This window comes from Struthio camelus, chromosome 3 (assembly GCF_040807025.1).
Source record: "Struthio camelus isolate bStrCam1 chromosome 3, bStrCam1.hap1, whole genome shotgun sequence".
NCBI classification, from domain to species: Eukaryota; Metazoa; Chordata; class Aves; order Struthioniformes; family Struthionidae; genus Struthio; species Struthio camelus.
Genome location: NC_090944.1, coordinates 27440499 through 27453105, shown reverse-complemented (window position 1 = coordinate 27453105; position 12607 = coordinate 27440499).

Here is a 12607-nt window from a genome sequence, read left to right as displayed (position 1 = left end):
TGAAAGCTTTAGCCTGAATGCTGAATGACTAGCTGTGTTATGGAAGCTTGGCAAAGCAGTATCATATAATAGTATTCTCTCTATATTAAATAATATCACAGTTGCTATATCTATGCCTTGAATTTCTGTATACTATAGAATGGATTTAGAGGATTCAAAAGGGTAACTGAATGATAATATCAGACTGTCTAACTTGGACCTGCGCAAAGTTGTTTTCCTTTCTGATTTGATTTCAGATGTTTGGGTACTGGCCTGCCTTTTTGTAGTGGATTGTAGACTTATTGCATGATTTTGATAGACTATCAGACCCTGTGGCAGGGAAAAAATTCTAAGGTTCTAGGGTGAAAAGTTCCTTTGCTAAGAGGCTGTTGTACCTGCTGTGGCTCTGAGTCACAGTTACTCTTCAAATCCAGTAGTCAGGTGTTCAGTTCAGGATGACTGATCTTGTAGGATGGTATACAGTTTCTTACTTTTAACTTTGATGCCAGAATTGTATGTCGCCTTTGTAGATTGTTGTTCTTAACAGAAGAGTGAAGAGAACTTAATGAGGTGCCATATGTCAGGTCTGGAGTCAGATTAAAAATAAATAATTAAACAATATCCCTTCCCGATCAAAACAGATTGTGATATGTTTATGGAAGGAAACTGAATCTGACATATCATGTTTTGACAGTTTTTCAGGACAATCAGTCATACTTCAGCAGTATCACATTTAAAAGTTGCAGTTTTATTCATATGAAATACAAGTTTTGAACCATAACTAATTCATTTTTCCATAACTATATTCTATACTGGCAATAAAAACAGAGCCACATACTTCTGGGTACATGACAGGGTTTGAAATAGTTTTGTTTGTATATTGGTTTCAGGTATGAAATACAGTCACTGTGCTTTTGCACGTTACTTACAATCCACTGAATCCAGGTGAGAATGCTCTACAAAATATATCTTGCCAAAAAAACATCACTTCTAAGTGTCATATCTCAATGAATGACATGCAAAGCCATTGGAAAATACAATTTTTAATAACATTTTTGACAACATACCATATGTTGGTTAACTTGCAGCTACACTTTTAACATAATATATCAGGAAATAAATGTTCGGGTAATAAATAATGAGTTGTTACCTATTCCCAGGTGATGACAATGGAAATTTACTTTTATGTATTATCTCTGTTTTCCTCTCCTGATGCTAGAATACCTGTCACTTGAGGGCAGGATCATATTACTTTGCCAAAATAGAAAAGGGTACATACCAACGACTCAACAGATAGTTTGGTAAGCATAGATACCGTCAGAAAAAACAGGGAAGCCTTTGACTAACAAACTTGGTGACCACAACACTCAAAAAAAATCTGAAAATCTCAACCAAGCAGTAATAAGAACAAACGCTAGAATGAGTACAGCCTAGTTTCTGCAAATATGTAAACATGCTTTAGGTCTGTTTGGATGGCAGCTTGAATAACAGAACTTTTACAAGATTATTATTTCAACAGGCACATCCTTTCATTCAGATGGAGCCCAGTTTATCTAAAATATTACCAATTTTTTTGAATACTGTTATTAATCACTGGTGCACGCAATTCAGTTTGAATTTTCTGAGTTTTTCAAGATATGAGCTGGCAATTGCTAAATTTAACTACTGCACATATCACATTTCCCTCTATCCAATAACTTTCTAAAAGTTAAAAAAATCAATTTTAACTGGCACTTCAAGTCTTCATAATCTTAGATAGCTTGTTTTTCTTTAATAAATTATTCTTGTTTGTTTATTATAAATTATTCTTGATTGTTTTATGGATTTTTTTCTTCTCATTATTTGTTCTGTTGCTTTATACAAAACTGAGGTTAGATTGTTTCCTGTTGTTATCTCCAACCAGGAGTTCAAATAGGAGCCATTCAGATTCCAAAGACATGAGACTACAGCATCTGAAAAAACAGAAATTTTTCTAACAGAGCATGTGAAAAATCTGGGCTACCAGTAAAATAATTCCCCAAGTGATTACAGTACTATGTAGTGTCTCCTTATTTGCAATTGAGGCAAATAAATTTTTTTAGATTGAGGTTCTTAATTTATAAGCACTATTCAGTAAGGATTATATGGTGTACGTGCTGGTCCCCTTTAGCTACTTAATGGTTTATGAGACTAAGCATAAGTTTAGCAGCCAATATAGTCCAAACAATACCAAAGAAAAAAAGCTAAATTCAGTACCTCATTTTGCATTCTAATTGACAAAATCTATGAAATCATGTACATGTCTAATTTTTTTTACATTAGACATTGTATGCCAATAAGACCATGGTTAATTACTTGCTTAAAGCCATTTTCTGTGATGAAGTGAATTCACTGAATAAATTCTCCAGAAGTCAATCTTCCAGGGAGCCACAGGCTGTGAGTGCAAATGTGGATAGCTGTAGCAATTTGAGATGGCTTTAGGGAACATTTATACTGTATACACATATACAAGTCCATGGGCCTGATGGGATGCACCTGCGAGTGCTGAGGGAGCTGGCCAGTGTCATTGCAAAGCCGCTCTCAATTATCTTTGAAAGGTCACTTCAATTAGGATAGTTTCCTAAGGACTAGAAGAAAGCAAATGCCACCCCTGTCTTTAAAAGGGGCAAGAAGGAGGATCTGGGCAACTACAGGCCACTCAACCTTACCTCGATTCCTGGGAAAGTGATGGAGCAACTAATATGGGATAGTATTTCCAGAAATATGAAGGACAAGAAGGTGACTGGGAGCAGTCAGCATGGATTTACAAAGAGGAAAGAGAGCCAACCAGATAACCTGCTATGATGAGATAACAGTCTTGGTGGATGAGTAAAGAGCAATGAATGTTGTTTGTCTTGACTTCATCAAGGCTTTTGACACTGTCTTCCATAACATCCTCATAGACGAGCTGATGAAGTACAAGCTAGAGAAGTGGTCCATTAAATGGATTGAAAACTTGCTTAACTGCCAGGCTTAGATGGTTGTGATCAGTGATACAAAGTCCAGCTGGAGGCCAGTCACTGGTGTTTCTCAGGGGTTCACAGTGGGGCCAATACCATTTGAAATCTTTGTTAGTGACTTAGATGATGGAACTGAATGAACCCTCATCAAGGTCACAGATGTGATTCTGCCCTCATACTCAGCACTGGTGAGGCCACACATGCAGTGCTGTATCCTGTGCTGGGCTCCCCAGTACAAGACAGACATGGGCATACGGGAGCGAGTCCAGCAAAGGGCTATAAGGATGCTCAAGGGAGTGCAGGATCTTTTATATGAGGAGAGGCTGTGGGAGCTGGGATTTTTCATCCCAGAAAGGAGACGACTCTGGGGAGGATCTTAACAAAGTTTAAAAATATTTGATGGGAAGGTGTAAAGAAGATAGAGCTGGACTCTTCTCAGCGGTATCCAGTGACAGGACAAGAGGCAAGGGGCACAAACTGAAACATGAGAAATTCTATCTGAACATATGAAAACACTTTTTTACTGTAAGGGTGACTGAGCACTTGCACAGGTTGCCCAGAGTGCTTGTGGAGTCTCCATCCTTGGAGATATTCAGAGCCTGACTGGACAGGGTCCTGGACAGGGTGATATACTCTAGCTGACCCTGCTTTGAGAGTGGAAGTTGAACCAAATGATCTCCAGAGGTCCCTTCCAACCCCTGGGATCTGGGATATGGCACACAAGCAATATGGAGTCTCTGCACATAAGCATAGCAAGACTGATTCTTTAGAAATATCGCATATGCTCAGAACAGTTGCACTGAACAAATTCAGTAAGTCCAATATATCTGTTATTGGACTGTCATGGTACCCTTCACACTGAGGGCCCATACCCTAATATGATCAAGATTATATTTCAGCTTCCATTTCTTCCCTTAGGTTTTTTAGAAGCGTATGATTTATCAAGTTTTATTAATTACTAATTTTGTAGATCTCTTTTCTTATGAAGTACCAAGGCTTCATGCCTCAAACTGCCCCCTGTGCAGGAATTCTACTTTTGCAGACTTTTAAGGAAGTTAATGGAGTGCAATAGCTCAGTCAGTTTAGTCTAGGAACATCGTTACTTTCATCCTCTGATTCCCATTAAATATAAATACCCTTCTCTGGATGTTAAAAACTTCAAATTATCTAAATTGTTCTCAGTCAATTCTTGTAAGCTGAGTAGCTTGATTTATTCGAGCAGTGTTTCACAGCTACAGGTATACATGTGCTTAAATATTTTCAAGATTAAGTGGTCAAGATTTGCATAAATGCTTTTCTAAACGTGTTATTTTGAAGCATATAATTTTAAATGCTACCTGTCTATAGTTTCCTGCATGTGATATTCATCATTTGTAGTTTTGTAATAATGAAACATTTAGGACTTTTTCTTGAATCTGTAGTTTCAACAGTACTGAAACACTTATAGTTCTATGTACAGTGCAGATATTCATTTATTCATTCTGTACTTTAATCCTGTATTTATTGTTCTTTTGTAATTTCTACTATAAGCAATGCACTTACATGAATAAGTTCATGTGTTTTTTTTTTTTTTTTTCCTCACAGTGAAAACCTCTGCTTCCAGGCTAATAGACAGTCTACATCAGGCTCTGGGTTCTGATTTTCTAAGTGCCATTAAATTCCTTTTTATAACTCCTCAGTCATTAGTAGCTACAATTGCTGACATAGCTTATTCAAAGTAGTTTGCACATTATGAACAGAGTAAGTAAAGCAATATATATTTTTATTAATTAATGCTATCTTTATGGAAACAAGCTCTTCATGTTGCTATTGAATGCTATGTGTGTTTCTCACTCATTTAGGACAAAAATAATCACTGCCACCCCCAACAACAAAAAAGTTTAACCAGGCAGCTTGCATATATGATAATACTGCCCTGAATACAAACAGAGTAGAATCATTTTAGATCACAACTGTTAACATTCAGCTGATCAAAGCTCAAATAAGTCAGCAAATAATAAAAGCTCAGATTGGACCATTTAAAGTGAAAATGAAGGAATGAAAATTATCATGCCCTAGTAAGTTAGGAAGTGTCATGATCACACAATAGCTATTTCACAGGGCCTAAACCTACAAAATACAGCTTCTTTGTTCAAAAGGAAGATTTTTAAAGACTTGATTTTTGCCTGTGTAAGCCTGTCTTTATTTCTGATGATCATCAGGAAGCTATCTTGGATATGTGCTAGCCATTCTATTCCAGCTTTATATTTGCTGACAGAGCTATATGTAAAGCTGGATATGTGGTGTATTATAGCTACATGGCAATTAATAGTCCTGAACTTTATTCATTTTTATTGATACTTGGTTAGAATTCTGGAACACCGCTCAAAAATTAGACCTTCCTCAGGGTGGGTACTATATGTTCACATTAAAAGAACACATGCGACTTATCATAAAGAGCTTATTACCCCTGTGTAAGACAAAACTTTAAAATAAATGTTAAAATATTTGCATTTTCTGCATCATTATCAAAAATTTCGCTCTTCGTTTAACAGTGAACCTTCACCATTGCTAAGGTTTATTTTGTTCCTCAAATACTTTAAAAGATAACTGCATTTTCCTTAAAGCTGTTAAATTTGATGTCATGGGACTTATAGCAATTTTTGAAAGAGAGCCCCAGTAAAGGAATCCTAAAGCTGTGAAGAATCTGGTTCCATCTGCTTGATAGTATCCCTATAGGCACTGTTAGATCCCCCTGAAGCTGTCTCTTTACCAGACTGTACAAGCCTAGTTCCCTCAACCTCTCCTCACAGGGCAAGTGCTCCAACCCTGACCATCTCAGTGGCCTCTGCTGAACTCACTCCAATTTATTGGTTTCCATCTCATACTGCAGACCTAAGCAGGTGCAATACTTGGATGTGGTCTGATGGGCGCTGAGCAGCAGGGCTAGCATGTGGATGATTCAGATGGGAAGCAAGTGAGAAGACCAGCTAATATTGAATCCTTGTCTTATCACTGCAGCAAGTTTGTAATGGGTTCCTACATATCTGCAGGCACTTGTACAGAAACTACTACTCCAGGACACCTGAAAATTAGGCTAAGAACAAGTTACCTGTTGGGGCTTAGGAGCTGTACAGCCTCAATAGTTTCCTTGTTCCCATCGTTTTTTGCCACTTGTTTCCTCAGTGTGCTTTTTCCATGAACTGTAAAATAAGGCTAATGAAACATAGTTTCCTTTGTAAAACATTTTGAGTGCTTTCATTGAAAAGAGCTATAAAAATGCGAAGTGCTGTTGTTACAAACCGAACCATGTGAGGCTGCTCATTCTGCTTTTACAGATACCGCAGATATACCCCCTTTCTTTACGCTAAGGATAGAGACAATCTTAAAACATCTATTATTCCTAAAATCACAAGGACTTTTTTAAGCACTCTGATAGCATTTTAATCACATTGCTCATTTCATCTCCTATCTTTGATATTTTATCCTTTCTGATGGAGCAGCTAATATCTAGAAATTCAGTTCATTTGCTTTCATCATTTTTCACAGCTTAACTAACCTTCCAGGGAGGATTTGAGCACAGAGATGAAGATGGGTGAATTATAATTGCAGCACGTTTAGAATAAAGAGTCATAGTCCATTAGAAAACCCAATCAGGTCACAGTTCTGCCCAGGCAGATCACTCCGTTACAGTTTAGTAGAACATGATTTTCAGGGATCATAAAAACGCTCATATAAACTTTTATGAATCCCTTTTTAATATAACAACCAATCATGTACCATTCACATGATGTTTGGTTTTCTGGTTTCAATTTTCACTTTCCGCAAGTATTTTATCAACCCATTTTCCAAGTCAATATTAATCTAAATAGAAAATCAAAAGGTTAGAACTTTTTTTGTGGAAAGACTAATGTATATGAACTTGGTTTTACAATATATTAATGAGGTTAAATTAACTATTACTCACTCTTTCTTCATTATTAGGTTCATTATCAGTTCTGGAAACCTTTCCTGCATAAGCAACTTTATAGAGAAAAACTATATATGAATGAAATTATTACTGTGCAAGAAATCTGTAGACCTGTGTTTACCACATACCTCTCCCTTATGATCTCCCAGGAGAATTTACATTGGGACTAAAGTAACTTATGTCTAAACTTCCTTCATGTAAAGAAGTATAAGGTTAGCTTTAATTTGGGGCTTCATTCTGGAAAAAAAGTACTGTTTTACCAGTTCCCACTGAGATAAGCAGTTAGGTGCTGCTTAATGAAATGAATGGAACCTTGGTGCCACAAAGTCTTGGAAGTTTTGTTGTTAGTTCAGGAAAGTCAAGCTTTTACTTGTTGCCATTTGTCCTGAAGATTTAACCATCTTCACAGAAGGATCTACATTCTCTCATTTAGCCACCAAGAAGGACTAGAGGAAATATTGTGTCAAAACTGTGGAAACTGAAGACGATTAAATTATAGCATAATTTAATTTGAGTGGTCTCTACTCCAACTTTCTGTCCAAAGCAGAGTCAGCTATGCGATCAGACTAGATTGCTCAGGACTTTATCTTTCTGGGTCTTGAAAACCTCCAAGGATGGAGATTGCATAGACTCTTTGGGCAACCTGTTCTACTGTTGTCCTCATGGTGAAAAAGTTTCTCCTATAACCAGTCTAAACCTCTTTTATTCACCTTTGTGCTCAGTTTTGGTAATACAGCTTCAACATCTGTGTGAGCGTGTGTGTTTCTCCCTGAGGAGAAGCATGGTCCCCTCGATCTCTTCTGCTGTTTTGTTTAGTGGCTCCTGGCATAGGTATGGTCCATCAGGCTAATAGCTGGAGGGATCTGTAGTTTCCATGAAAATGTGGGGTCTTGTAGTCTTTATTCAAAGAGAGAGTAAGTACCGGGATTCAATGTTCACCCTAAACCTCTATTGCATGACTACACATCTGTAAGACTGACTCCAGATCCCATTCTGCAATTTGTTTTGTTTATTTGTTTGTTTTTTGATGATCTTTGATTGACTTAGTTGTCAGTTAAGGGTGTGCAGGACTGCGAGATTGTTTATCCTCAGTAGGAAACTTGTCTAGTTTAAGATGTTTGTGAGTCTTTTGACTTCTTTATTATACCTCTGGATATTTTGGGGCTCTTACAAAAATCCACTCGCCCTGCTCTCTTTGCATTTGCAAAGGCACAGAAGACTGTATAGAAACTAGTATTTCCCTGTCCTGGTCACTTCTCTTCTTTCCTTTGTAAAGAAAAATCAAAGGGGAGAAAACTGTAATCCTTTAGTTTTTAAGAACTGTCAGGTCAACCATACTTCCTGTCTCCTCCCCATAGTTTCTGCATAGGTAGAAACAAACTCACACTTGAAATTAGATCTAACAAAAGTCATTCATGTCTTTTGCCACACTTGCCGGTTTACTCATAAAGGATGAAATGCATCTTTGAATTGACAGCCAGCAAAGGTTTATGCCTCACTTGTGCCTTGCAAACAGGATTTAGGTGGGAACCAAAAAGTCCAGAGTGTAGCCTGCAAGTGGTGGATTTCATCCTGCTTGAGTAAATCAAGCAGAAATACAAATGAGATGATTGTTACTTGTCTCCCTGTTCCCCTGTCCTAGACTCATGTAAACTTTCTTAGAAATTCTGAATCATTTTCTTGAGGAAGTAGGCTATATTTTTGTTTGGAACGGAAGAGCAAAAATCGACTCAATTTTCCAGCTACATTTACTCTTACTTACATAGTAAGAACATTAGATTTTTGTTTATTTTCTCTGTGTACCTGGGTACTGCACAAAATGATACTGAAAAATAAGATTTGGATTCTGCTGTCTGTCCTTAGGCAATGATTCTGATGTCCGTCCTTAGGCAATGATTCTGCTGTCCGTCCTTAGGCAATGATTTACTTCACTTTGACATTCTGATTCTTGGAGTTACATTCAATAAACTGTACCGAATGACTAATAATGTGTTTGCGTAAGAGCTTGCCCAATATTATCCTGAGGGCAGCATTTCTTCTTATATATATTATTAAGAATGCAACAGGAAGAATACGCATAAAATGTTTTCTTCCTTTCACTTATTATGTGCATTTTTGTCAGCGTTTATCGAACAATATTCTTGAGGTGTATTAGTTTTCATTGGAGATAAAGAGCCATACCGAGATTCAGTTCAAACCTTTCCTGCCTACCAATACATAATGTGTAAGAAGTAATTCTTAGATTACTAAAGAGACTTTATAGCTTCCAAGACTGCTTCTCTGCATAAATTTTTTAACTGGAGGCAAGAACAAGTTCACACGAAATCAAAGGCTCTTTGACTGGATCATTGTAGTTTGTAATGAATGGTGGGAAATTCCATCACTTTATTAGTAAGAACAGTTGCTGTGGAATGTCTAACCTTTATTTTGATAAATAATGAAATCAAATTAAGAGCAACTTTGCTTTAGTAATGTATAGACACAAATTCCTTTTTTAATAAGCAACAAGAAGTAAAGGGAAATTTCTAATAATTTTGTCCTGTTTGTTGAAAAAAAAAAAAAAGGAAGGTAAATGCTTTCCGCAAAATAGGCATATCCAGTTCTCTTGATCCAGATAGTCCTTGGCTAACTTCCCATTTTGAGAAATACAGCTTCTAATTTGTTTAGATGTATATTAACAAGAATTTATGCATGAGCCCAATTTAAGCAAGTTTAGAAACAAATAACCCATCCAAATATTCAAATATATTATAATATAAACAGAAAAACGCTATGCAGTTTCAAGATATCAACGGTACGCTGTCTTGAAGGTGAGATTATGGATTTACTATAAGCACTATGAATACATCTATCAATTAATTACTATACATATACTGCTAACAATAGTAACAGAATTTTCTCCTTTAAGATCTCGAAACTTGCACAGTAGAAAACTTAAAAATTAATTGACAACAGAAGAAGAGCTATACACGAATATTAAGAAATCCTAGTTGCCTGAAAATCACCCAAATCACCTGTTTCAAATGTCAACATCAAATTTAAAAGGAATGAGATATATATTCAGTATTGCTTAGCAGACATTTTGCTTTTCAGTACCCATTTCATCATAAGACTTTATATTGGAATAACGGAAGCGTGTCCTTACATGATGTACTTTAACTTCTGCCATTGTTACAACAATGGTTGTTACAACAACAATTGGTTCACTGTGTCTGCTCTTTGTGCACCTCTTTCTTGTGTATCACACTGATTATTCATCTTTCTATATGTTCAAGTCTGATTGAATACATGTGTTACATATCCTAGTAGAAGAAACCTTTATTTTGACCTGGCTTACCACACTGACCTTTCTCATTGTTCTGTCATGAGAGTTTCATCTCCGGAATAATACATAAAGAAAGACAAGTTAAATTAAAATAAAGCTTGCAGAATAACCTAACTTACAGTCCCTGAAGAGTAAGGCTACTCTTCTGCTCCGAGAGGTTAGCTTTGGAGTACTTGCTGACTTCTTGCAAAGACTCTGCCTCCCGGCTGGACGAGAGTTCAGTTCCTCTCTACAACTCTGTGCGGAAAGACAGCCACGAAATATGATGAAAGTTGCATTGGTAGAACTGGGTCATGGTTTGCCTCCCTTCAACAAGTTTCAACTTGGAGCTGATTCTTCAAATTCCAATTTATTCAAAGCCCTAGAATTTCAATATTTATTTCCCATTGAGGAGAAAAAGCTCTAAGTCTGCCTAGACTCAGATGAATTATTTCTGATTACTGCCTAAAGAATCCTGTTTAGCTGAGGCAGCTCACCTGTAGAGTTCAGTGAAACAAAGACATAAAAGGAGAATAATGTTTTGCATTTTTATAAGCAATTTTAACTGCCCCCATTCTCAAGAAGCTGTTAGTAGTGACACAGATTGAATAGCACCAGAAGCAAGACTTTTAATAATTGGTAGCTGCAAAGATAAAGAATTCTTCAGAATAAAATTATATATAAGGTATAAATAAATTATTTATGTTATTTAGACTTCTTAATGGTCTGCTGTGGTTAGATTGAAGGCTGAAACCCAATTTTATTTTACACCTCTCAGTAGTTACTTATTCCTAATGCTGTGAATAAGGAAAAGAGAAGTCACCCTGTGTCTGGAAATAACCATTTGTAACGGATCTTTGGCTTCATGTAAGCAGATTAAGCAGATTGAACAGATTTTTTTTTTTTTTTTGCAGTGCACAAATATGATTCAAATTAGAATGATGAAGTCTGTATTGCAGCATAGCTGCAATTCTGTACTGATGCATATGCTATACAGCCCCACTATAAATATAGCAAAAATTCACTCCAAATGTTTCCCTTTTTTAAAAAGTTAGTATTTGTGAGATAGTGTCTTATGTCTTGGATCACATTTCTTCATCTACCATGAAATGTACTCTATGGATTCCACTTAAATATATCATTCTCTATGGTTATATGCACGTATATGTATTCAGATCACTTTCTGACACAAGAATACTCTTTTCAAACTGTGTAAAAGTAAACACTCAAAACTATAAAGCTACCTATATGAAAATATAATGGATTTTCTAAAGCTTCCCTTCTGCTTTCCTGAAAATCAGATCTACTCTGTGAATTTAGCAATGAAAAATCATAGGACACGATGGAACAAATTCACTCCTGCTGTGTAACTCCATTAAAGTTGATGCAGTTATAGTCAGCATAGATATGACCTAATGTTTATGTTGTTTTTATGCTAAATTTATAGAGCAGAGCTTTGATATTTTTCCTTGATTTTTTTTAAACTATGATGCTTTGTTCAAATGTCATTGTTGAAAGAAATGTCTATGTATGGATCAAATGACACAAACAATGAATTTAATTTCTGCTTTCCACTTCAGTGTGTACTGATGGACTTCAGTCATATAGACTGGATTAGGAAATGAAAGATAGACCTTCAAGTCATTTTGTGAGTTATTTTAGCCATAGCAGCATCTGAAGTTTGCTCAGATTGTTTCCAATATTGCCTTTTAAATTGGATTTCAATTTTCTGGTATATCTGAGTACACCTGTGCACACAGAAACAGGAGTCTTACATTTTCATTCTCTGAAAATTGAAGCAATGTCCTGTTAAAAATGTACTTTTCTGGCTCTAGTCATTGGGAATTACTTAGCAATACCTCGTGGGAGAAGGGAGGATGAGAATTTGTATATAAATATAACACTGAGTCCTGTATTCGTGCAGCTGTGCATTGCCGTAACAAATGACATGGAGAGACAAAAAGCCTGGCAACCAGTGCTGCCTAACAGGCTATTTGTGTCCAAGAGATGTATATCCTTCTGGCCTTTCTTTCTGTTAAGTACAAAACAAAAATTCTGTTCACATCCACAAGTGGGTATGATGTACTTCTGGGCAGAAATGAAAAGCTGAGGTTTTTCAGACTTCTTCCAGTTCTTCCCCCTGCTGCCCCACAAGGAAAGAGGGTTGTGAAAAGAAAGGCTGTGATAAGGATTCATCTTAGGAACTTCCCTTTTGGCAAGGCTCATTTTCTTAGAGAGTGCCTAGATTTCCCTGCCTTACCTCCTACCCACAGGGTGCAGAAAACATGTTCTTGTACGCAGGAATGCTTAGTTTCACAGTGAAAGCTGAAACTATAATGCTGCATTAGGGTGTATTTTGTTGCAACAAATCCTCCAGAGTCGCTCAAAACTTCTCTG